We start from the raw sequence: 27,083 nt of genomic DNA, 5'->3' as shown, positions 1-27,083 counted from the left end.
GGACCAGAGCACACCAGGCACTTCTGTCTTCCACTGCCTCCCGCAGTTTGGTCATACTCATGCTGGTAGCTTCGAGAACACTATCCAACCATCTCGTCCTCTGTCGTCCCCTTCTTCTTGTGCCCTCAATCTTTCCCAACATCAGGGTCTTTTCCAGGGAGTCTTCTCTTCTCATGAGGTGGCCAAAGTATTGGAGCCTCAGCTTCATGATCTGTCCTTCCAGTGAGCACTCAGGGCTGAGTTCCTTCAGAATGGAGAGGTTTGATCTTCTTGCAGCCCTTAATTCAGATCAAATTTCTCCCCACTACTGGAAAATTGAAGAAGTATGCCCTGAGCACTTACTGAATGAGTCACATATTAAATACCAAGATAGAATGTTGAGGTTCTCCATATGATTACTGATCTTCGCTTTGTATGTGGAAAGAATATTTGAAATGTTTCTATTCCATTTATTTCCAGAAAGAGTCCAAAGGTGTTATGTGAAGCAAGTTAAAACAAGAATCTTTTAATGTTACACAAGTTGCCACCACTTTCTTTCCAGACATTGTTACCTGCAGCTGTTAAAGTCTGATGTGACTTGTAGGATCACCCCCTGGAGAATATTCACTGAAATGGCTTCTGAATTTTGTCATCCATGATTTTTAGGATCTTGTATTAATATTATTGAAGGAAGAAATGGGTTGGACCCCTACTTCTTCCAGTCTCTCCTCCAGCCCATTGCTTTCTTCATGCACCAACATGAAATTAATTTGTCTTATATGAACATCCCTGGTTCTAGACATGACAAGTGTGCAAGAAATGGAGTTGGTGATGTTTTATGTTTTGGTACACAGTCCTCTAATGAAAGCTTAGCTAGCAGGTCAATTGTTAGGAGCTAATGCTCCCATACAGCCTCAGTTTCCTCCATATATATAAATCTCAACAATGTGGAAAAACAATATTAACATAATAGACTTGGCCACAAAGGAGACTGAAACTCCCTCACTGTGGGAACTTTTACGTGATGGATGTCTCTTTGTCAGTGTGTAACCTTCTGCTCCTCCATTCTGTGATTCAATGATTGATAGATACACCATCATGAATTAAGAACAGAGTTCCCACCAACATTAACTGAGGTGAAATTCCTCAGAAGAAAATTTTCTGACAGGAATTTTCAATAACCCCCCCCACCCCATTGTTGCCAACTACAAATAGTGTGAAAAAAAATTGGAGGCCATTTTGGTTCAGCCCTCTTTCACCCTTATTCCTCTTGCAGAACGTTTCAAACCAAGCCTATGGTGACTAAGTCTCAATGGGTACACACCTCAACAAAGTCACCAGCCCAAATTCAGACATTCTACTTACAGAAAAAACCAACATGGGAGCAAGCTCATGTCTAGCACCACTGCCCCCAGCACCACATATGCCAGATAGGTTATTCTCCTCAACATGTGAACATAGAGTGCAAAGAGGAGGATGCCTTTGCACATATAGTATCTATACACTGATGTATATGAGATTATAAATTGTGGAAAACCTGTGGGCTGCATGTGCAAATGTGCCTTCTTGAAGAGGTTAGTACTCTATGCATAGACACCTCCCTGCCTACATGTTGGCTTTTCCTATAAGATAGGGGCTAAACAGTAAAAATATGATCCAATTGTGTAGGAACTATGACATTTGCCCTAGAGAAGAACTCCATTTTATAGACTATAATAGACTAATTAGAAGATGAACTTTGCAAAGGCTTATTTAAGCTGTCACATCTCATCATTTATGCCTACTTTTTAATATTCAGAAATAGTATCTTATTAAACATAATTTATTGCTTAATATGTGCTAAATGTCATTTAAAAATAGCATCCTCAGTCATAAAATAAAAAGTGCCCTCCAATTCTCTTTAAGAGTTCCAGTTCTTCCTCCCTTTCTTCAGAGAACAGGTAGAACTCTGTATTATCAATATTTCCCCTCGTAAAGCTCACTAGAGATTACATTGTACATTTTCAGCTTACAGCTGTTGTACATTTCCCCCCTTTTCCAACAAGAAATGTCCTTTTTATGTTTGAAATACCTTTCTGCTTGTCTTCTCTTATCTTCTGCAATTATGGAGATTTGGGGACTGAAGCTCTCGGTTATTTTTTAATTTATTTTTTAAGATGACAACAACTGGAAACAGCATTCTACAACCAGAGTTAAGATGACTCTTGTAAAAACATATATATATATATTAAAAAGTTAAATTTGGAGAGATGGGAAATCTAATTTGATTGTCAGTGTGACTCGTTAAAGTAGTTCTCCTTCCGTCTGTCACTTGTCAAGATGCAAGGAATGTAATTGACAGGTTTTCCATTCCAGACACATCTTCAGCCAGGAAAGCTGGAACATAGTCTTCTAAATTAAACCCATAGGTGCAAGCATATCAAGTGTACCCCATTACATTGCAGCATAGGTTATAGGCTCTGTATCATGCATAACATGGTGGGGATGAGTGAGATCTGCCCTTGTATGGGGGAGGCACTGCCAATACAGTCTCCTGGCTCCGCTTGCTCTCACTCCTTGCTGTTGTGGCTCTTTCAGCCGCCCCTCCATAATTCTGCAGATAAATTTCTTTTGGTTCATCCTATTTTGAAAACAGATCAGTATCACATTTGGACAGCTACAAGGTAGCACTTAAGCAACAGTGCATAGACATATGTGTTAACATGGAATTCCACTGAATTATCAGATATGAGGGTCAAGTGAACAATGGGAGAATAACATATTTCTCTCTGAGGATGTAAAGAATCTGCCACACAACTCATAGCTATGCACATCCATATTTATTGGCATAATGCATCTAGCGGTAGAAAATAAATGCCCCAATTTTACCAGCACCCAAAACAGACAGTCAAGGTGTCTTACATCAGTTCAAAAATGAGACAAAAATGCAATTCATCAGAAAACTTAAAACAATACAGCTGTTAAAATTCCAGTGAAAATAAATGAAACAGCATATAGACCCCCATGTATGATATGATCTGCCCTTATAGCATTGTCATTTAGCTCTCTTATTGTACTGCTTGCTCATTTGAAAGCTGCCTGGCACATTAAGGTTGCAATCCTATATCCATTTGTGATTAACGCTCATTGAACCAAATGAGATTTACTTCTGAGTAGACATGTATAGGATTACTTTGGAGTAAGTCCCATTGACTTCAGCAGGACCTATTTCTCAGTAGAAACTCATGATAGAAACTCGTGAAATGCTGTTTCAAAGAATACTTTCTCTTCAATACCTTATGATCTGTGACTTTGGGCTATTTCACTGAAATCCCTCTCGTCAGAGTATATCACTGAAATTAGAACAAAAGAGGGATTTCGTACAGTGGCAGAGTATTGAAAAGGCAGTTTTATGACTGGCTTGGCTCTCTAATCCAGGGGGGCTCCAGTTACAGCAAAATTGTTCTTCAGTGCCAAAATACTGTTGTAGATGAGCATGGAGCATCAGAAACTAAAGGTCTGACTCATTAAAGTTGATATATGCAGTTCCGCCTGTAACCAGAGTTTGTGTGTCATCCTAGTCTTGTAGCTTAATCCTCTTTCATTATATAAGCTTGTAACACTGTCTTTCTAACCATCCATGGTAACAAGGATGGCAGCCGTAAAATTGCAGGAGGTCCCTGGAAAGAAATTCCCTTCTGCAAAAGGCAGACAGCTAGAGAATTTGAGAGGATCGTGCATAATTTTTGATTTTACAAAAGCAAGCCTTGAATTCTGAATACTGCATTGACTTCTGAGCCATGCCAAATTCCTACTTGGTTATGACCATTGTATGTGACATGGGTATGTGACTAGAACCCATGGCCAGTGTAGCACATGAAGTGTAGTCTATGCTCCCCCATTTGAGCGGCAGAAGCAGAGAAGCTCAATTATGTATGCAGGAAAAATTCTTCACAATTACACCGAATTTCAAACAATACTTGAAGCCAATTTTTGTCATACCAGAGATTCAGCTATAACTGTATTGTATTCACACCTGGAACAAAGAATCCAGACAATTGTCCTTGGGTTAACCAGAGTCACAACTTTTAAAACTTTTAATACAGATATTTGGAACCTTTTTGTCTCCACCAACCAGATTCTTATCTGAATCAGTCCATGGACCATGTCCTCATTCAATCCAGCGTCATGATGTGGATATTGGATATCTGTTGGGAGATATGCAGCTTCTGCTTAGCATGTCAATATTTCCTGAGGCTGGAGGAAATCTGCTTTTCCTTAAGTGGGGAAAGGATTTGTGCTAATTATGGGGAAGAAGCTATGAATTAAAGCCAGAGAATTTGGCAGAAAATCTGCACAGCCCATTCATTTCTGGTTAGCTCCATAAGTAGTGCCATAGTTTTGCTTGAAGTTTTGCAACATACTACATTCATTCACAATTACTTTTCATATACAGTGTAAGCACAAACATTTAATTTTTGGGGAAAAACCCAAATCCATTGAACCGTTTGCAAACAAAGGGTTGAGCTTCAAAACTGTCTTTTTTATGATGCACTAATCTTCAGACATACCATTGCAAATGTTTTTCTTTTTTCTTCTTATTGAAATGTAAAGGTGAATAGACCACTACTTTCAAAGTCACAAGAGAATTCTGATGGTCTAAATATAAATTAATCACCATGAAATGTTCTACTTGTGATTTTTCATTCTTCTTATTTTCCTCCAGTTTTACAAATTGTGCTTTGCATTCACAACAGACTCAATTATTAGATGAGAGATTACTTGAGTTTTCTTGACCATGAATAGGGGCTTATTCATGGACAATATACTTTTAAGAGGGTCTGCATAATGTGAGATGGGGCGAAGAGTGAAAATGGGGCATGGTCTGTTAAGGGAAATAATGTCTTTTGTTTTTAAAGTGGTTTTTATGCTGCCAGCTCATTTATTTGAGTGTATGACTTCATTTCCTGTATTGCATAGCTGTAAAGCAAGAGGATAGGAGAGAGAGTTATTTCTCTACCAATTTTTTTTTTTTTAATGACACTTTAAACCCTAAACTCAGTGAATGCCAAGCTTATTTGCCGTGTTGTGAATGGGATGAAAATGAAGAGTATTTGTTCTGGGCAATCAATAATTTCAAATTACTTGTGAACACCCATGTAATTTCCCTATGTGATTTTTATGACTATGCCGCAAATAAAAGAGGTTTAAAACAACAACAACAGCCCCACATACTTCTAAAATACATATTTCAGAAGTAAGATATTACCATGATATGGTGGTGGTCGTGGTGGTTTGAATCTCTACAGTGATTCCGAATGGGATAAGAACATTTCAAATTATAGGCCTTTATTACAGCAACCAACCCTTGTGAGAATTTAAGATGGGGGAGATGAAATAGCAAGGGGACAATTCACTGCTATGAGGGGCACAGGCAAGAGAGTGCACTTAAAGAATCATGCAAAAGACATTCAATTATGGCCTGGTTCTCACAAATGGATGATGAGATGGTAAAACTGCATAAGTATTGTACAACTTTAGACTGTGGGGCGGTGGGTGGGAGTATAAATGTCTGAATATTCCTCTGAAAAAGCATTGTCTCCAATACACAACAAACTTCTACTTGCAGAATAGAACTTCTCCCTCCTCTCTGTCCCCCTGAACCCCCTACCTGGATATCCTCAAAATCTGTTCCAGAAGATTGGGACCCCCTCTTGAGCAGACCCCCTGACTACAGTCCTTATATTTTACTTCACATAGAAAACTGGAATGTTAGAAAGAAAGCTTGTCTAGAAAACCTTCCTCCTGACATCTCGTTTTCTATGTTGATGAATTTATTAAAGCAGTAATAGTGGCAGCAATAGCAGTAGCGGCAGAATGGTGAAGACTTAGTTCTTACCTTCTCCATAAAAACGGCTTCTACCTTCTTCCTAATACTCTTCACTAAGAGCTAAAAGACAGAATTTCACTTCAGTCTTCATTAGGAAATGCACTTTTCTGTGAACCCCAGTTCTTAAGTTCCAAGAGTTCCAGTGTTTACCTGGGTTCGGTTTCCTTTCAGACCAGGGGTATCTAATATGGTTCCTTCCTGGTGTTGTTGGGACTCCAACTCCCATCACCCCTGTCTGGGTATGATGGGAGATGGAGAACACCACGTTGGCTACCCCTGATTTAGACTGATTGACTTTTGTACTATTTATTTACCAATAATCAATCTGAGCATATATTCCCAGCTTATATCACGGTGATCAATTAGCATCCAATCACAAATGCAGTACTCAATTTCATCTAATAACTTGTTTTGTTTTGTGCCCTGCTCTTGTTCTTTAAAAAAAGATGGTTGTTGGGATCTTGCAAAAATTATTTCTTCCTGCCACAGAGAGTCACTAATGGGCCATTAGATTTATATCCATTCTGCATATTTTGAGTTTGCTTGTTATGAAGGTAGAGCTTGTTAGGCATTCTTTTGAATCTCAGTTTTGATGACTAGTCAGGGTAACTTCGAAATGGGATTTCAGATATCAGTCAGCATGAAAAGTTTATGGAACAACTGAAGTAGAATAAAGAAATGTTCTTGGTGAGTTATTTTGTGTCCAAATTATTGCTGAGCTTTCTCAAAAACGCCCAGTCTTTCTCTTGGTTCAACAGGTTTGAATGTCATGCATAAATTTCTTATTTTTATCCATTAGTTTATGAAACATGGAGATTACTAAGAAGCTGTCAGTTAATTAAGTAGTAAGTATTTAAATATCCTATATCAAAAGACACATCTTCTCTTGTCCAGTCCTCCTTGCTCACCCTGCATGCTATATCCTAATGCTGCCATCCCTATTTGTTGACATGTCACTGAATCATTCAAACCAGGCATAGGCAAACTCTGGCCCTCCAGATGTTTGGGACTACAATTCCCATCATCCCTAGCTAACAGGACCAGGGATGATGGGAAATGTAGTCCTAAACATCTGGAGGGCCGGAGTTTGCCTATGCCTGATTCAAATGCTGCCTTTATGCTGGGGCTGTGCACAGTCGCACTGATCTCCTCCATGGCTATGATTTGGAGTGCAACTGGTTGATCTCTCCTGGGTCAACCTGGGACCATCCTTGCACAGCCACAGACCTGGTCTCAAATAAGTCTGGGGGCAGGGTTAATGTTTAATATATTAAAAACCCTAATTAAAGAAATAGCCAATAGAGGGGAAGGAAGCCCTGCATCAGTCAATCCACCCTGGATTGACCCCTCCACTCAACAGCTGTCCAGCAGAATGATCAATCCTGCAGGGTGCAGTAGCTTTCCTTTAGGAAATGTGACAGAATGCATGTGGCTGGCCAATGCACCCTCATTCTATCCTCTCCTGCAATAGAAAGCATGTCCAGGAAACCCCGGAAGAGGGCTCATGAAAGAATGGAAAGTCATTCTTCTAGATATATACATGTGGTATTCTATCATTCGTTGATTCACAGCTGTGCACATTCAGTTTTATTCTGTACGCAGCTGTACACATTCACTATTGAAAGCATTGTTCGAGGACATATCAGATAAAGGGAACACTCAGCAGGACAGATTTTGGGGAGCACACTGGGTGTGGAGCCTCAGACGTGCCAAAATTATTATGTAGGAATGGAAGGAAGGAAGTGGGGGCACACACCAAATTTTGGTGTTGCACAGGGCACCAATGAAATTTGAGACCCCAAGGTCTGCCATTGCACTCAATGGCTAATCCAGAGGTGACCTCCAATGTCTGGTTCACAGTGAACTTCTGAAAAGTATGCATGTGTAAACTCATAAAGATGGATAGACAGAATGACTGCTCCCTGCTTAAAACGGGGGGCGCCCTTTGCGTGGACACGCACAGCCCTAGATCTGGAGTGGCCCCATCAGCATAGGCTTGGCTTTGCCTTCCCTCAGGTGGGATACCTGGAGGTCTCCGCCTACCTCAGTCAGTTGTCCAATCCCACCTGGGGGAAGCGTTGCCAAGGAGACCAGGCCAGGTAGGGGAGGGATTACCTGCCCACACAATAGAGGGAGGATCTTACCTGGGAATCCTCACTTGGCTCCAGAGCTTCTCCAACCCTACCCACCCTCAGTTAATGTCTTCTTTTGCAGGTTAACTTTTCTTCATAGGTTTTGCAAGTTAACTTTTCTTCACAGGTATGCAGGCGCTGCTACGTTAAGGTCGCTGTTAAAGGGCCGGAAAGGAATTTCCCTGCATTGGCAGGTTTCGCCTTTCCCATGGCAAAACGTCACAACTTTGGCGGTATCAGGCCTTGGACGGAATCCTTTAGTCCATCTTCCTCTTTGCGGCGGTGATACCAGGGTTCCCCGTTAAAGGGGTTTCTGAAGGGAGGCTTTGACCGTACGCCGAAAGGTCGTCATTGCTCTCCCTTGCGGCAGCGGCGTAACGGGGGCGGCTATCTCTGCTTGAACATATGTTCTCCAGAGCCGGCACATCCCCCCCCCACACACACACTGGATAACCCTGAAGCTCCCTAGGTCCCCAGCTAGGGACTGGGGAGGGAGAACGCCCAATGCCTGAGCCAAGGTCTACCCACATTTGAAATTTAATAAAGTTGTGGCCAATTTAATCCCATAGCACATTGTCTCGAGTCGTTATTCCACATGACGGGGGGGGGGGAACGCTCAGGATCTGGGGACTCCGCCTGTCCACGCAAATCCATTTGGCACTACCATGTTATTGAGAAGACTGATGCAAATATGCATTTTTGTTGGCATTTGAGGAGGAACCATGTTTTCCTTTTCAGTATTATATATAGATCTGATTTTATAAAAAATGCAGCACGTAGGTAGAGGTGACTAAGGATATAGGCACTTCAGGAGAGCATGGCTGAGCAGAATATAAACCCAAGGGCCTATACTGCCGTCCTGTCAAATCAGCACATTCCATAAGTAATAAACCTCCCAACTCAATTTTTGAAAGAAAAAAGGACACTAAACTATGTAGCAGGCACTTATGTCATCAGCTTCTCAAGCTAATATTTTATACAGCTGTTGAAAAGCACTTTTGATATCGAAGAATATATGATGCATGCAGCTAAAAGACTTCCTGTTTTTTTGGGTTGAGCTAGCAGTGCTGAGAACCTCGGTTTTATTTACTCTGTTCTGTTATCTTTTTAAATAGCCGTGCAATTTTGATGTAATGGCTCTTCTTCAGTTGATTGTGCAGTCAGATCTCATTTCCCAAGTTTGCAAAAATTAAACCATGGAAGATAGAGAAACAACGCTGCTGAAGAGGGATAATTGTTTCAAAGTTGGAAATGCTAAGGAATTAAACCGTGGAATCAGTAGTGGGCAAAACCAAACAAAAACAAAAACACACTTGTGTGGAATTTTGTGAGTAGTTCCTTCTGCCTATTAGCCAGGTACAATTTCCCCCAGATAATTTGGTGACTTTAAGAAAACGTTGCCTAATTTATTTATACTACCCATAGAACTTTACCCCAATCCATATCAAATGGAAAGGAAATGCTTTGGATTAAACCAGGGACCTTCTGCATGTAAAAAAGATGATTCACTCCTGCGTTCTTTACTCTCATCCCCCAAACAGTTCCCTTTCAGGAGAGATTCCACCTCAAGGAAGTCTTGTAGCAGAGCACAGGTGGGAGTAATCTTCTCATCCCCAAGACAATACTTCAGAATAATCAGATTTATAACATCCTGCATTTTCATCCCCATAGCACAGTGCATGTCAGGAAGATGAGAAGCCAGGATGATCTTTATAAGTCACATCCTAAATTTAAAATGAAGCGTACTTATTTTTGCCCAACAAGGTGCTTTGTACTAATAAAGTATATTGAAAAGTATCTGTTACTTGCCTCGCCCAGCAATTTACATAACGTTTCCTATACAAAATGAAGGGAATCAATATTACAATACAGCAGCGCAGGACATAACATGAATAGCAATAAGAATTGGATGAGCTGAGATTAGATCAAGGAACAATGCAGTGTTTAGGAAACAATCATGCATCAATACAGTAATAGAATATTGCAGCCTTAAAGAAACATCCATTTTGCAGCAGTGATCCTCATACAAAGAGAACACAGCATTCTTTGTTTATGAAGCTCCCCTTATGACTTGGCTTTAGGTAAACAATTAGATTTAGAAAACTCTATTTGCCAGTATTGCACAATGTTTCCCATAGATTGCAGACCATTCTCCCCCCCCCCTCCCATCCATTTGGATTTCACCAGGTTGGACTTGCTGGAGCTTGCAAGTCAAGGGTGACTGCAGGGGCCAATAGGGACTGAGCTTTTTGCCATGGTTTTCCAGACATCAGCATACATCACAGCTGTAGTTTGCATGCACAATTATCACCCTCATAGCAACTCTAACCTCAGTAAATGATTTGATGCTGCATGCAAACACAAACAGTATTAATCAAAGTGACAGATACACTTCCCCGACATTCAGAATCCATTTTTAAAAGCAATGTCACTTCACTGTTGTTGTTTAAAAAAAATGTAATTGAAAAAGTTGGAGAGTTGCAAACACAAGTCTTTGCTTAAAGGGTGAGCTGATCTGGCCTCTTGGTTTAGCGAGCAGATGTTTCCTTCGTCTCTTTTATAACTCTGTTGCCACCATTTGTTCCAAAGAATTCATTTATTCACAATGTAACACACACACCAGCTGGGTTTAGGCATGGGATGAATAGACTAGGAGGCATATTTCAGCCTCAAATAGGTATATTGTAATGCATTGAACTTGTTTAGAAACACAATATTACTAGCAGGTACATTGTAAAATGATGTTTCTGTAGTGAGTTGCTTCAAAGTTTACTTTAATGGACACAGTTTCTTTAAGCAGAAAGTTGTTTACTGGATCTAGTGGTGTTCTGTAGCCTTAAGGTAAAGGTAAAGGAACCCCTGACCATTAGGTCCATTCGTGACCGACTCTGGGGTTGCAGCGCACATCTCGCTTTATTGGCTGAGGGAGCCGGCGTACAGCTGCTGGGTCATGTGGCCAGCATGACTAAGCCACTTCTGGCAAACCAGAGCAGCGCACGGAAACACCATTTACCTTCCCGCTGGAGCGATACCTATTTATCTACTTGCACTTTGACGTGCTTTCGAACTGCTAGGTTGGCAGGAGCAGGGACCGAGCAACAGGAGCTTGCGGGGGATTCGAACCGCGAACCTTCTGCTCTGTGGTGTAACCCACAGCGCCACCCGCGTCCTTAACGAATGGCCAATTGCTCCTAAGTTTCTCCTCCTCTAGTTAACACACAGGCTATATTGAGGACTAGAGGGAAGGCACTAAGCATTTCCTTCACCCCAGCTAAATTATGGACTTCACTGAGATCTTTGCCTCAAGCCTTCATCCCTGTCGCAGACTTTTGTAGGCAACTGCCACCAACTGACATTCTGGCTTCAGCTCTTTTGGCAGACTGCTGCTGAAGTTTCTTCCTTTAGACTCTCCACAGTAGTGGACGATCGGGTGGGGTGGGGCCATTCACCTGACCTCCATTAGTCGCAGGACTGCTCCTTATCAGGAGGCAGCAGAGATGGGGTGAGGCAGTGCTGAGGTTAGCACAGTGCTAACACACCAGCGGTACCAATCCGGAGCTCCTCCTAGTGCATTAGAACTGCACCAACATCTCTGCTGCCTCATCTTCTTCCTTCTGATAAGCAGTAGCAACACGACTGACCAGAGGTCAGATGAGTGCCAGCATCCTACCACATCAGCCACTAAGGCCTTCCCAGGTTTAGACTTCAGCAATTTCCATTTTGAAGTCTCAGTTGTTTGCTCCTGAATAGCTGCCCATTGACAGAAATATGAGAGAAAATGAGAGCATGCTTTTTGTAAAATTCTGAAAGAACTAACCTGATATGTCCTGAACTAATGTATAGATTTAAGTTATCCACTAAATTTTCATACTTCCCAACTATTCTGACTGACTTCTTGGCTCTAGAGGCATTTAAAATTCATATTCTGAAAGGAAACACATTTAGAAATACTTTTTAAAAATACCTAGTTATTCATTTTATTTTACTTTTATGGCAAATACATATTTCTAAAAGAGAAGACTCAAGAAAATAGAAACTATCCAAAAACAACAAAATAGACAGATAATGTATGTGTCTTTGTGCATTAATGCAGAAATGAGAGGGAACAGACTTGTGGATGAACACAAAGAACAGTGACATGGACCAGAAACTGACTGATTTGAACATCCCTAGATCAGATTAGGTAAAAACCATATTACAGCAAGTTTTTCTTAATATTGCTCTCCATAAGTGGACTATCCCTAAAACAGGATGGTCTCCACAGGTTCTCCCACAGAAATGAGCCAGGTACACCGAGTACTGAGCAATTGGATAGACTATTACCTGCACATACAGTGGTACCTCTGGTTACGTACTTAATTCGTTCCAGAGGTCCGTTCTTAACCTGAAACTGTTCTTAACCTGAAGCACCACTTTAGCTAATGGGGCCTCCTGCTGCTGCCATGCCGCCACCATGCAATTTCTGTTCTCATCCTCAAGCAAAGTTCTTAACCTGAGGTACTATTTCTGGGTCAGCGGAGTCTGTAACCTGAAGCGTATGTAACCCGAGGTACCACTGTATTCATGTATGTTAAAGGACTAGAAATTTACTCAATAATGAATATTAACAAGTTTATTTCTTTCAACCACAATGTAACATTTTTGGTTCGTGTCAAGACCAAGAGCACTTAAGATTATACTTTGTTGCCTCAGGAAGGTTTTTCCAAATCCTACCCACTAGATCACTGATAATTTCTGGAAAACCAATTGGACTTGCTGATTGGATTACCAGCCTTGACTCTGTACCCCCCACAGTCTTGAGAAGCAACAATGACACCATACTTTTCAAGGGGGGCAATGTGGCTTTTCATATTTCGGGACTTCTAGGTTTCCTCATAACTGTGGCGCACACTGGCTGACAAATGGTTTTTATCTCTTCCTTTCACTTTCCCCCTGTTAAAATAAATTTTGTGAGGATGATTCCCTCGACCCCCACCCACCTGTTTTTATTTCTTTTCTGTGATTTATTACCATATTGCTCCAGAAGGCTTATCTCTGCTGTTTTCACCAGAACATCTCCTTAATATCTCTTTAAGCTGGCTTAGTGCTGTGTCTACTCGATATCCTTGGCAAAGTTATTATCAATGATAGCTTTAATAGAAGCAGCATTACTTCTGAAAAATGGTTGAATATTTTCAAGTACGAATTTCTCACTGCATGGAAATGTGCCGTACAAGTCTCCCTCCACGATAATTTAAAAGAAGGATTTTAATGTTGATAAAATAAATGTTGAAAATATTCTATTAAAGATTAGAATGTGATGTAATTGAAACTTGAATGGCGGTGTAGGGGGATGTGGTATGGGGGGGGGAAATGGCCTTGGAGGGCAATTTGAGAACCCCTCTGTTGTGGTTCGAGGACCTGATCCCCGCGTAGTGGAATGAAAACACACAGACACGTGATATAAGGTTAATGGGCAAGAAAAGGCCACAACTTTATTGATTACAGCAAGTGAAAAGGTATTGGCTTAGGCATTGGATTATGTCAGCTGACTCCACCCCCTCAGAGAGGGGTGAGTCTAAAACAGGGGGGTTTATTCACCAGTAGGTGGAGCCTGATGATGCTAATCCAACTATAAGCTCTCCCCTGATGTCACCGAGGGTCGTGCCATGGCCCCCCACCACACAGGCATCGGACAGAATACACGACTGCCGGATTCCTTTAACGGAATACCCAAAATTGAAGGCGTAGGCGATGGCCACACCTAGCCCTTCCACATACCACAAACACATTATTCCACTGCCTAACCTACCCACCAATACCATGAAAGTTGTGATGATTGCTACGAGGTAGGCGAAAAAACCACAAAGCCTAATGCCAAATGGAAAAATTCCTACCAGGCTCCCCGGACAACCAGGGCGACCAACCTAAGGTCCATAGCAAGGCCAAGAGGAAAACTGAAACCCTGAGCTCTAAGGGAGTGGAGGGTGGGTGACTTGCAACGGGACGGCGAAAAGTGAGGGCCGCGTGGCTGGCGCAGCAGCGAGTTAAGCTGCAGTCCATGCCCCTTCCAAGGCACCTGGTTGGGCGTTTGCCTGTGGGCGTGGTGCGCCAGCCAGGTGAGTAGGTGGCAGGGGGCTAATGCCCCCTGCTTGAGGAGGAGCTCTGCTCCCGCCCACAACCCCTCCCCTCATTTGCAGGAGGAGAGGCTTTATAAACACACACTTCAGCCTTCTCATTTCTTCCAAATGCATGGTTGATGGGTGCATTTCTGTTAAGAGACATAGCAAGCCGGTATCATCCTACATCTTCCCTATATGAATGGGATGCTAATGTGCTTTAATAATACATCGTCTACAAAGTGTCATCTTTAGTTTTAAGATCCTTATTGCAATGCCTTCTTGTATGATGTTTTAAATTCAGCCTGGAAATGTGGCCCAGATGAAAGACAATTGTCAATATGGCAGAAGACTGAGTTGTAAATACTGAATAATGTTGCAGTCTTACATTTCTCATGATTTAAGAAATAGCCTCACATATGCTCAGCCACTGGAAAAGGTGTCTTTATAATAAAAGGCAACCTTTTGAATAATCACACTGATTAGTCAAGAGGTGCTATGTATTTAGTCTCTTAATCACACTAAAGCTGGGATAATCAAGGTGAATTTCTCTCAGTAGACTACAAATCACCACTTTATAAATATAAAAAATAAGAAGACAAGTGCTGATGACCTTGAATGTCAGGCAGGTTAGATGCAATTGGGGTGAAACCCTTTGCCCCAAAATTTTATCAGTAAGACTTTAAAAAATATATTGTATTTTAATAATAGGAGGATAAGAAAGGGCAGCATCCGTGTATTTGATATACTCTAGCAGCTTGACACTTTTTGGGGGGGCAGGTGTTTTTCCTAGGATTCTCAGCAAATTAATTCATTTTAGTTTAGTTTTAGTTTAGCTATAGTCATCTGACCTTTACCTGATTGATTAATCAGCTAAATCTAAATAAATTTGCATCTTCCCAAAGGCTCAGTATAGATGCTGTTTTGAAATATGGAAGGCTCTTACAATTTACGAAACAAAGCTACCATTCATTGTTAGAAGCAAAGGCCACATTTCATATTCTCCTTTTCGTTGCCTGTGACATTTACACATCCGAACCAAAATAGCTTTTAAACAAAAATGGTTAAGCTCCTCCTAATTATGGACAGAATTGAAAGGCTCTTTGAAAACAGTGATTCCTACCATTCCCTGAGAGTTCTAAAACTACTAATAAGCATCCCATTGCTATCCCATTGCTTCCAAATGCTTGGTTGCATCTGTGTTTCTGTTCCTCAATTCTTCTTCCTTTATGACAGCTGTGATGGCATACAGCAGGGCCTTTCTCTTTCTCTTTCTCTTTCTCTTTCCCTTTCCCTCTCATCTCTCTTTCATTCTGCCATTCTTCCCTCCCCCTCAGGATGTTATGAAGGCATCAGTTCCCATCTCATTTCCGTTTCTATTCATCACACGCAGCATTGTTTTCATTCTGCTGCAGTTCATCTTCTGCCCAAAACTGCATTATTACCTGCTCACTGTGGTGAAGTGACATAATTTATGGAATTAATTCCACGAATTACCTTGTTCCATCCCATTATTTTTTTTCATTGCAGAGGAAACACAATGCAAAATGGGGTGGGTGAGTTGAACCAGTTAAGTATGATTTGTGAACCGAAAGCAACAACAGTGTATACCAGTCACATTTGTTGGAATGATTTTTATTCCAGACACGTGGTTAATGAGCAGACATTGGCAATTTCTGTTTTCACTTGAATTCTCCCCAGTGTTCCCTTCCTGGGTATATTGTTAATGTAATTTTCTGAGGGTGCCCTATGTTTGGAGTCCCCAGGAAAATTGTATTTTTCAGTATTCCAGCTGCCAGGGAGGGGAGGGAAGGCAGACAAGAAGGAGATCTCTCCTTCTTTGTTTGCTCTGCTGCCAATATTATTTCTACCAAAGAAGCTGAAATTGGTGGTGGTGGTGGTGGTGTGTGTGTGTGTGTGTGTGTGTGTGTGAGAGAGAGAGAGAGAGAGAGAGAGAGAGAGAGAGAGAGAGAGATATGAGTGGGGGAAGCTACTCACATGCCCAAATGAAAACTCAACCAGGAGAGAATCTCAGGGGTTGTAATTAAAGCTTACCTGCAATTAAATTATTTCAAGTTTGAGCTAGTTTGGCCCTAGGGAGCCAGGAGTTTCCATAACTATGAACTGCAAGGAAAACTCCATGCATGTATAATATATTTCATATCATCTTTGGGCTCTGTATTATTGAGAGATTTCCCAGTATATCTCTGGTTTTCAGAAACCCTCTTTTATCTATCTCATAGAAGAAAATGCTTGTTGTACTTTCTGCACACAGATTTGGATTACATACTGGGTTGCAGTTTTTTTTTTTTTGCTTAGATATAACAAAGGACAAGCATAGAATACTTTGCAAAATCACTATTTTGTATTTATGAGGCTTTTAGGGTAGCTTGGACAAGATCTTATGGATTAGCTGTGGTCTACAGCTCATGGAAATGAATTCCATTATAAAAATATTGTTTCCCTGCCGGGTTTGCAAAAAGTATCACATTTGCAAAAACTGGATCCTTATGCTGAAAATTGGGGGAGGGGGAGAGAATGAAAATCTTATATGAGATGAGTTAGCTTTTGTAAATAGATTCAACAGACTGTGCTTTAGCAGGGCCAAAATATGAGGCCTCAGCTTTATAACTTTCTCCTTTCCCAAACTCCAGATGTTATTAGAAGAGGGCATTCCTAATACCTGATCTGTGCAACTAGAGGTATTGGGTTGTGTCAATAAGTGTGTGGGTAGGGGTGTCCCACTGCTGTGGTGGCCCCGATTGTACCCACCAAAAAACATGGGGTGGGTACTCCTGCTGGCAATATTACAATTGGCAGCAGGTGGTGTTAAGGCTCTGAAATGGGCCAATACAGGGATAGGACAGGGCCAGTCTAATTGGTGGCCCTCTGCTGGGCAATCCTGGACCATGCACAGTAAGGTAGGGGGAAATATCAATTCCTGTATGCTTTGCCCTGGCCAATACAAGAGGCAAAGTGGACCCTCTGTTTCATTCCTCTCCATCTTTCAAGTCTGGGGTCTCAGATTGCTCTGCCCACTATTATAACCCAGGTCTAGCAGACCTGGCAGCAGAAGTGACATTGGGGTGGGGGTGTTTCAAGGAATGGATAAAGAAATGCCACTCTTCATTCAGTTGAATGGGCACTTGCTGATTCCCCAGCAATTGCATTGTGACCCAGGCCAGCTGGAGCTATTTCATGCTGATGAAAACCTTCCCAACCTTGCCCATTCATCATTTTGCAAATGTTTCTCTTCTGTCCATATATCAGTGATATGAATAAATGCAGTTAATGGAGTTCATTGTAGTGCAACAAACAAATCACAAAATGGATACAGGCAAAGTCATCACCTTATGCTGGGTCGCAAATTATTCTCAAATATCTTTCAGATAAATTAACCGCTGCCAAAATAGTCCTTTCTAGGAACTGGAGGAACTCCAGAAATCCCTCTTTAGGTGAATAGGTGCACATGTTCAGCGATATTTCCCGGATAATGAAATGTTTGGGTTGCATTAGAATTGGAGGTGCAAAATCTATTTCAAGAAATATTGGACTCCCTTTATCAATTGCTGTAAGCATCCGCATTCTTTATGCTTTTGTAATTTAATTGAATAAATTATTACAAAATTACTAGGAAATGATTCAGGAATTTGAAATAGATCAATCCTTTGCATGATGGATAAGCTTAAATCATTGACAATGCTTCTGACTGCATAGGTTCCTATTGATTGAATAATGAATCCCCGTTGTCTTTATGGGTTTGAAATTAGATAGATTTGAGATCATGAAAGCTTTTATCTTAATCTAGAATTTTTTATTTCCTTTTAAAAATCTCAGGAGTGAAACATATCCCCTAAAGCTCTCCAGTCAAATCCCTTCTCAAACTTTTTTCAAAAAACACTTGTTAATAAAGCTCATGCTGGGTGTTTTGACATCTGTCATGCCTTCTAAAAGGAAGCACCACACTTAACTTAAAACTTCCTGCCTGTTGTTAGATTATTTCAGAATCTGAAAGCTGTTTGAAACATTAAGAACTTTATCTTCTGTCTAACTGTACCCTCGCACACATCAGAAATGTAAAGACACAGCGGTCCGCTGCCAACGTTTGAAGTTTGATGGGATTAAATATTGTCATCAAGTCTCAATATTAAGATTCAGGAGCATTAAAAATGGCTGTTCCATCATTCAGCTCTCAACTGTGAAGACATCAGCTGCTGCTTTGGGTTAAACTCTGTCTTGGCATGAAAAAGCCAACACATCTGCTTCTGCCAGGAGAGATTCTTGTGGAAATTGTTTCAGGAGCATGGCTCAGCTCACTATTTCAGTATAGCAATGTTCTGGCTTTTGCTTTTCTCAAACAGAGGTGGGACAACTTAGGACACACAGAGAACTGAAATATAGCTCCAGATCAATACAGCCTTTCCCCAGCCTAATTCAATTTATTACCATGCAGAAAATAATAATCACATTTTACATTAGGCCTTTCTAATTTCAGTGTTCATACCATATAATTATTTGGGATAATCAGGCATAACTGCTGGTTAGTTTCTTAGCACTGCAAAATGTATGTGTTGCCAGGGAACCTGGTATTTTAACTATTTCTCTGGAAAATGTGCCAACCCCTAATTGTAGAAATTTGAGAAATGCATGCTTTCCGCAATCAACTGCACTCAGCAAAGGGATTGCTTAAACAAACTGGCAAAATAGCTCTTTATCAACTCAGTTTAGGCTTCAAGTGCAGCCTATTGGCTAAAGTGTAGAAAGACACCTCATTTCAAATGGAAAGCTCAGTTTCGAATTTAGTTTAGAAGGCTGAAGTTTAGAAAAGTGAAGGTTGAGGAAGGCCCATGATGAGTCAAGCCCTTGAATTCAGGGGGAGGAGCCATAGCTCAGTAGTAGAGCATCAACTTTACCTATAGCAGGTTAGAATCATAGAATCATAGAATCATAGAGTTGGAAGAGACCACAAGGGCCATCGAGTCCAACCCCCTGCCAAGCAGGAAACACCATCAGAGTACTCCTGACATATGGTTGTCAAGCCTCTGCTTAAAGACCTCCAAAGTAGGAGACTCCACCACACTCCTTGGCAGCAAATTCCACTGCCGAACAGCTCTTACTGTCAGGAAGTTCTTCCTAATGTTTAGGTGGAATCTTCTTTCTTGTAGTTTGGATCCATTGCTCCGTGTCCGCTTCTCTGGAGCAGCAGAAAACAACCTTTCTCCCTCCTCTATGTGACATCCTTTTATATATTTGAACATGGCTATCATATCACCCCTTAACCTCCTCTTCTCCAGGCTAAACATGCCCAGCTCCCTTAGCCGTTCCTCATAAGGCATCGTTTCCAGGCCTTTGACCATTTTGGTTGCCCTCCTCTGGACACGTTCCAGTTTGTCAGTGTCCTTCTTGAATTGTGGTGCCCAGAACTGGACACAGTACTCCAGGTGTGGTCTGACCAGAGCAGAATACAGTGGCACTATTACTTCCCTTGATCTAGATGCTATACTCCTATTGATGCAGCCCAGAATTGCATTGGCTTTTTTAGCTGCCGCGTCACACTGTTGGCTCATGTCAAGTTTGTGGTCAACCAAGACTCCTAGATCCTTTTCACATGTACTGCTCTCAAGCCAGGTGTCACCCATCTTGTATTTGTGCCTCTCATTTTTTTTTGCCCAAGTGCAATACTTTACATTTCTCCCTGTTAAAATTCATCTTGTTTGTTTTTGCCCAGTTCTCTAATCTGTCAAGGTCGTTTTGAAGTGTGATCCTGTCCTCTGGGGTGTTAGCCACCCCTCCCAGTTTGGTGTCATCTGCAAATTTGATCAGGATGCCCTTGAGTCCATCATCCAAGTCGTTGATAAAGATGTTGAATAAGACCGGGCCCAAGACAGAACCCTGTGGCACCCCACTAGTCACTCTTCTCCAGGATGAAGAGGAACCATTGATGAGCACCCTTTGGGTTCGGTCAGTCAGCCAGTTACAAATCCACTGAGTGGTAGCATAGTCAAGACCGCATTTTACCAGCTTCTTTACAAGAATATCATGGGGCACCTTGTCAAATGCCTTGCTGAAATCAAGGTAGGCTACATCCACTGCGTTCCCTTCATCTACCAGGCTTGTAATTCTGTCAAAAAACGAGATCAGGTTAGTCTGACATGACTTATTTTTCAGAAATCCATGCTGACTATTGGTGATCACAGCATTCCTTTCTAGGTGCTCACAGACTGTTTGCTTAATGATCTGTTCCAGAATCTTCCCTGCTATTGATGTCAGACTGACTGGGCGGTAATTATTTGGGTCCTCTCTTTTCCCCTTTTTGAAAATAGGGACAACATTTGCCCTCCTCCAGTCTGCCGGGACATCGCCTGTTCTCCAGGAATTCTCAAAGATGACTGCCAGTGGTTCTGAGATCACATCTGCCAGTTCTTTTAATACTCTTGGATGCAGTTCATCTGGCCCTGGAGACTTGAATACATCTAAACTAGCCAAATATTCTTGTACTATCTCCTTAGTTATTCTGGGCTGTGTTTCCTTTGCTGAATCATTTGCTCCAAATTCTTCAGGTCGGGCATTGTTTTCTTTATCGGAGAAGACTGAGGCAAAGAAGGCATTGAGGAGTTCAGCCCTTTCTGTGTCCCCTGTTTGCATTTCACCATCTTCTCCTCTGAGTGACCCCACTGTTTCTTTGTTCTTCCTTTTGCTACGAACATACCCATAAAAGCCTTTTTTGTTGCTTTTAACCTCTCTAGCAAGCCTGAGTTCATTCTGTGCTTTAGCTTTTCTGACTTTGTGTCTACACGTGCTGGCTATTTTTTTTAATTCCTCTTTGGTGGTTTCCCCCCTTTTCCATTTTTTGTACACATCCTTTTTTAATCTTAATTCATTTAAAAGTTCTTTAGATAGCCACCCTGGCTTCTTTAGGCACCTTCCATGTTTCCGTCTCATTGGTATTGCCTGACGTTGTGCTTTTACTATCTCCCTCTTAACAAACTCCCAGCCATCATGAACTCCCTTTCCTTTTAGTATTGCTGTCCATGGGATCTCACCCAGCACTTCCCTAAGTTTTATGAAGTCGGCTTTCTTAAAGTCAAGAAATTGAGTCCTAGTATGCTTGGCTGCTCCTTTCCGCTGTATAGTAAACTTCAGAAGAGCATGATCACTCGCGCCTAATGATCCTTCCACATCTACCCCACTAACCAGGTCATCAACATTGGTTAGGACCAGATCTAAAATGGCTGTTCCTCTTGTTGCTTCTCCCACTTTCTGGACAATGAAGTTGTCTGCAAGGCCAGTGAGGAATCTGTTTGACCTTATGCTCTTGGCTGAGTTTGACGTCCAACAAATATCCGGGTAATTGAAGTCCCCCATTACTACTATCTCCCTTCCTTTTGCATGCTTGGCCATCTGTTCCAGGAAGGCATCATCTATGTCTTCCGTTTGGCTTGGGGATCTATAGTAAACTCCCACAATGAGGTCTCTGTTATTCTTCTCTCCCTTAATTTTGACCCAAATGCTCTCACTTTGGCTTTGAGGTTCTAAATCTTGGATCTCTTCACAGGTATACACATCCCTGACATATAACGCCACTCCTCTTCCTTTCTTGTCTGGTCTGTTTCTCTGAAATAGATTGTATCCCCCCATTATTACATTCCAATCGTGGGACTTATCCCACCAGGTTTCAGTGATGCCTATTATGTCATATTTAGTTTGCTGTACCAAGAGCTCAAGCTCATCTTGTTTATTTCCCATGCTTTGCGCATTAGTGTACAGACATTGAAGTCCATTAATCATTCCCCCGTGTCTCTTATTTAAGGATTTTTTCCTCCCACCACTAGGTCCGTGTGCTGCTTGCTCCATTTGGTCTATGACATTTGGATGATCATCTTCATTAATTGATAGACTCCTACCTTCAGGAGCACTGTCTCCCTCCCCCACATTAGTCAGTTTAAAGCCCTCCTGATGAGATTTCTGAGATTTTTGGCAAAAACATTTCTCCCAACCGTTGTGAGGTGCAGCCCATCACTTGCCAGAAGTCCATCTTCAAGAAACTGCAGTCCGTGATCTAAGAATCCAAATTCTAGGCTCAATCCCCAGGATCTATAGGTAATTCTAAGAAAGGGCCCTTTCTAAGACCCTAGAGAACCATTGCCCATCAATACTGACAATGCTGTGCAAGATTCAGCATTGTAGTTTCTAGAGTTTTCTGTCTGAGGACTCAGTTGCTTACAGAAACACATATTAAAACATATCCACTCCAAAGAATCCTGGGAATTGTATTTTGCCCTGCACAGAGATACAGTTCCTAGCACCTTTAACAAACTATAGTTATCAAGATTCTTTGGGGGTGGGGGAGATTTAAGAGTATGGTGCGTTTGCAGACCTCATCTACACATGTGGCAAAATTAGGCAGCTAGATTGCTCAGGTAGTAGAGTTGGCTGTCCCAGTTCAGACTGCATATGGTAAGGTGTGTGTGTGTGTGTGTGTGTATGTATACACATACATACATACATACATACATAGTGCTTTTTTCTGGGGGGACACATACCACTAAACATTTTGTGAATCTTTGTACTTTTGTCCATTTACTGCATTTATTTCCCCCAATTTGAACTATAAAATGACGATTTTCTTGAGTCAAAATGAGAGTACCCCTAAACATTTTTAAGGAAAAAAAGCACTGTGTATATACAGTATGTGTGTGTGTGTGTGCGTGTGTGTGTGCGTGCGCACGCGCGTGTGTAGCTCTGTGTGTGTGTGTATACAGTGGTACCTCAGGTTAAGTACTTAATTCATTCCGGAGGTCCGTTCTTAACCAGAAACTGTTCTTAACCTGAAGCACCACTTTAGTTTATGGGGCCTCCTCCTGCTGCCGCGCCGCCAGAGCACGGTTTATGTTCTCATCCTGAAGCAAAGTTCTTAACCTGAAGCACTATTTCTGGGTTAGCGGAATCTGTAACCTGAAGTGTATGTAACCTGAAGTACCACTGTATATTTGTGTGTGTGTGTGTGTGTGTGTGTGTGTGTGTGTGTGTGTAACCACCTCATCATGCTGCGTGTGTAAACCAGGGCCAATACCCTAGAAAATGGTAGGGTGCATTGTAACAAGGAGTGGATTTTAACAAATCGCTCTCTGAGTTTGTCTCTGTGCTCCAATCAGAGCTATTGCCTCAGTCAGAAAGTTTCAGTGATTAATGAGCTTTGCCAAATCGTATCTATTCTTTGCTTAAACTCAATAAATCTTCCTCTTTTCTAATCGCTAAAAGATGTATCCATAGAAGGCAACCCAATGGGCAAGGGGTTAAATGGAGATGGATGTGATAATGTGAGAGTTACTGTCGACACTTCTGCATGTGGATGTATTTCCTGTGAAGCAGAACACCAAAATTGATGAGGAATGGGACTTTATGAGGATATAACTAAGGTTAGGAGGCTAGCTGTTATAGCAGTGGATGCAGAGCAGCATTGGGCAACCCTTGGCGTCCCCATGTACTACAACTCGCATCACCCCTGACCATTAGCATGCTGGCTGGGGTTAACAATTTGCTGATAATGTGAGTTGGAGTCCAATAACATCTGGAGGGACCCAGGTTCCCAACCCCAACTTTAGAAAATAACAATCTTGCAAGAAATATACCTAAGAAGGACATGAAACAAGACCTGTCCTCTCAGAAAAAAGCCTAAACAGATGAATGGGGGTGGGAATGATTAACCTTCTTCCTGAGCTATGAAAAGGACAGTAGCTCAGTAGTAGAGCATCTGTGTTGCATGGAAAAGGTCTCAGGTACAGTTTCCTACATCTCCAGGTAGGCCTGGAAAAGACTCCTGTCTGAAACCCTGGAGAGCCACAACCAGGAGACCAGCCTCTCTCAACCTCAAGTGCTCAGAAGTTGTTGGACTCCAATCCCCATCATCCCTGACCACTGGTCCTGCTAGCTAGGAATGATGGGAGTTGTAGTCCAAAAACACCAGAGGATCCAAGGTTGAGAAAGGCTGGTAGACAGTATGAAGCAAGATGGACTAACAGACTGACTTAGTATAAGGTAACTTCCTGTGTAGGAAAATGGTGTGTGTGGGTGTGTGTGTGTGTGTGTGTGTGTTCTTATTTCCCCTCTCCTGCTTTCCCCTGTTGTCTTTCCTTCTATCAGAATTTATATTGTAAAAAACTTCATTTGCAATGTTTATTAGTACACTGGTACCTCGGGTTAAGTACTTAATTCATTCCGGAGGTATGTTCTTAGCCTGAAACTGTTCTTAACCTGAAGCACCACTTTAGCTAATGGGGCCTCCTGCTGCTGCCATGCCGCCAGAGCACAATTTCGGTTCTCATCCTGAAGCAAAGTTCTTAACCCGAGGTACTATTTCTGGGTTAGCGGAGTCTGTAACCTGAAGCGTATGTAACCTGAAGAGTATGTAACCCGAGGTACCATTGTAAAGCGGAGTGTACAGAGATTCACTGGCTTTGATTTCTTCTCTCGGAACCTGAGAGTGTCCTTGTCATCTGCCTTACGATCTGCCTTGCAATCTGCCCAGTGTGAATCCAACATCAGTTGCTGTTGCAGCTGTCCAAGCCGTTAACTCTTAACCAAGCAGAAACAAGTCTAATAATAACAATAATACTAAATGTACCAAAGGAGAGTGAAGAAAAATAGAGCTTGGGTTAAGTTGAGATTGATGGAAGTATTGTTGGTCAACACCCTCTGGCAGCTGCATATTTCATGCTGTGTGAAGTGAATCTATGTGCACAGAGGCCTCCTGTGGGCAGAGATACTGGCCAATCAGGGTTCCTTCTCATGTGGTAGAGAGGAGATTTGTATGTGTATACATCCTCCCCCCTTCCACCTCTGCTAAATGCCCACTATCTTCAGTTTCCAGAGGCAACTGAAGATGTTTTTGTTCTGACAAGCTTTTCCAGATGGATTAAAATGTCTTTGCTTGAAGTGTGCATTCTGTGCTGTTCTTAAAACTATTTTTAGCTGTTTTTATAGTATGTTTGTAAATTGCCTACAGATATATGAAAAGGTTATTCCTAATACTAAGCTGCCCAAGTGCTGGTGGACATGTCTCCCCTCCTAATCCATCCACTGAAAGCATAAGTGAGCCAGAAGAGGGTTCTGGTCACAAACTATTTGCAAACCAATGTTTATCGAATGGCATTCTCAGGACATGTCTAATAATCTGAGCAATTTTTCCGACACTCAAGTGTTCCTGAGTGCCTGCATTATAGAAAGTTCTCCACTGGAGGTCTTTTTCTCAATGAGCACTTTGGGAAGAGGCAAAATCAACTCGCAAGTTTCATACAACAAACAAGCTTGGAACACTACAAACAGGAGGACTTCCGGGCCAGAATACATGCCTGGTAGTTATTGCAGCTTGTCAGCCGAAAGTTGTTCTATGCTGCACTATTACACTGTCTGCTACTTTTAAAAAAGCTGGGGTGTGGGGAATAAAACGTGGAAAGATTGAGAATAGTTTCCTCTCTCTATGCTTTCTATTGACTTCTCTAGTGGAACGGAGCAGGAAAAACTCCACTTCTACCCTCCTGTCATTCACTGCATTCTTTTGGGGTTATACTGCATTCCTTTCTCTGAGTTCAGTCTGGAAATGAACACCCTATCAACAGCAAGCCCGTGCGTGCACATTGTTCTTTTATTGTGCTCATAATCTTGGTCAGCTTGATGCATTCTCTTCCAGACTAATCAAGCACCAACCCTTTCCGTTCTGCTTCAAGCAAACTGCCGTTACTACTAACACTACTACTATTTTATATTATTTATTGCTGTTGCAACATAGTGTAGAAGGAAAACAGAAGTAGGAAATTACGGGTGGCCAGTTTCCAGTCTCCCCTCTGACCTAGGAATTATAACTGCCCCCTCCCAATGTCCACTATCTACTACCTTTTAACCCCTCTACCAAGGTAATTTTGCTTTCTCCTCTCTTTGATGTATTACTGTATTTTAATATTTTGTTGGAAGCCACCCAGAGTGGCTAGGGAAACCAAGCCAGATGGGCAGGGTATAAATAAATTTATTATTGTTGTTGTTGTTGTTGTTGTTGTTGTTGTTGTTATTATTATTATTATTATTATTATTATTATTATTATTATTATTTTCAAACAGCCAAAGAACATGCAGCCTTCCCCAACTTGGTTCCCTCCAGATGTTTTGAATCACAACTTCCATCAGCTAGAGCCAGCACAGATTTGAGATTTGTAGCCCCAAACATCTGGAGGTTGTTGAAGGCCCATGTAGTGCAATCAGAAATAGGGAATTTGTGGTCCTGGACTTCAAGCTTCATCATCCATGATATTTGCTGGGTAAGGCTGATGAAACTTGAAGTCCAACACCTGAAATTTGGAGTCCAACATCTGGGCCATAGCATCCCCACCTGTGGCTAGAACCCTACATGACTGTGGACTTCAGCAGGAAAAGTCAAAACATTACTCCAGCTCCTCACCCTTGGGTCTTCTAGGAATGTGTATTTCATTTCCGAAGGACTCAGATGAACTGAGGGCCATTTAAGCACTCTTACCAGAGAGCATTGAAAGCATATGTTATCATGGCTTAGGGATATCCATGGGCTATACTAGATTCCCATGTCACATCACGGTAGCCCTTAAATAGAACGAGGGTGAAATGGTTTTTATTGAAGCCTTGTTGCATTATAAAGCTTAGTACACACACAGGAATATTGGGGTATCCTCAGAATAAAATTCAGCTGGTTTTTCTAATGCACTGTAGATTTGGGGTGGAGTTAGAATAATTTAATTCAGCTACTCACCAAGGTCTGTGGAACAGAATTTTATGGATCGGCCCACCTCTGACTAGCATGAAGCCTACATGGACTTGTGAAAAAATGAAAAACTTTTGGGACCTGATTTATAACGAAATGAAAAAATTGTTTACATTCCCAAAGAAACCAGAGGCTTTCCAGCTAGGGATAATAGGAGATGAAGTAAAAAAAAAAAAAGAGGATTGTAAGTTATTTATGTATGCTACGACTGCCACTAG

This window comes from Podarcis liolepis (genome assembly GCF_965112155.1).
Source record: "Podarcis liolepis genome assembly, chromosome: 9".
NCBI classification, from domain to species: Eukaryota; Metazoa; Chordata; class Lepidosauria; order Squamata; family Lacertidae; genus Podarcis; species Podarcis liolepis.
This window is presented reverse-complemented; position numbering follows the sequence as displayed.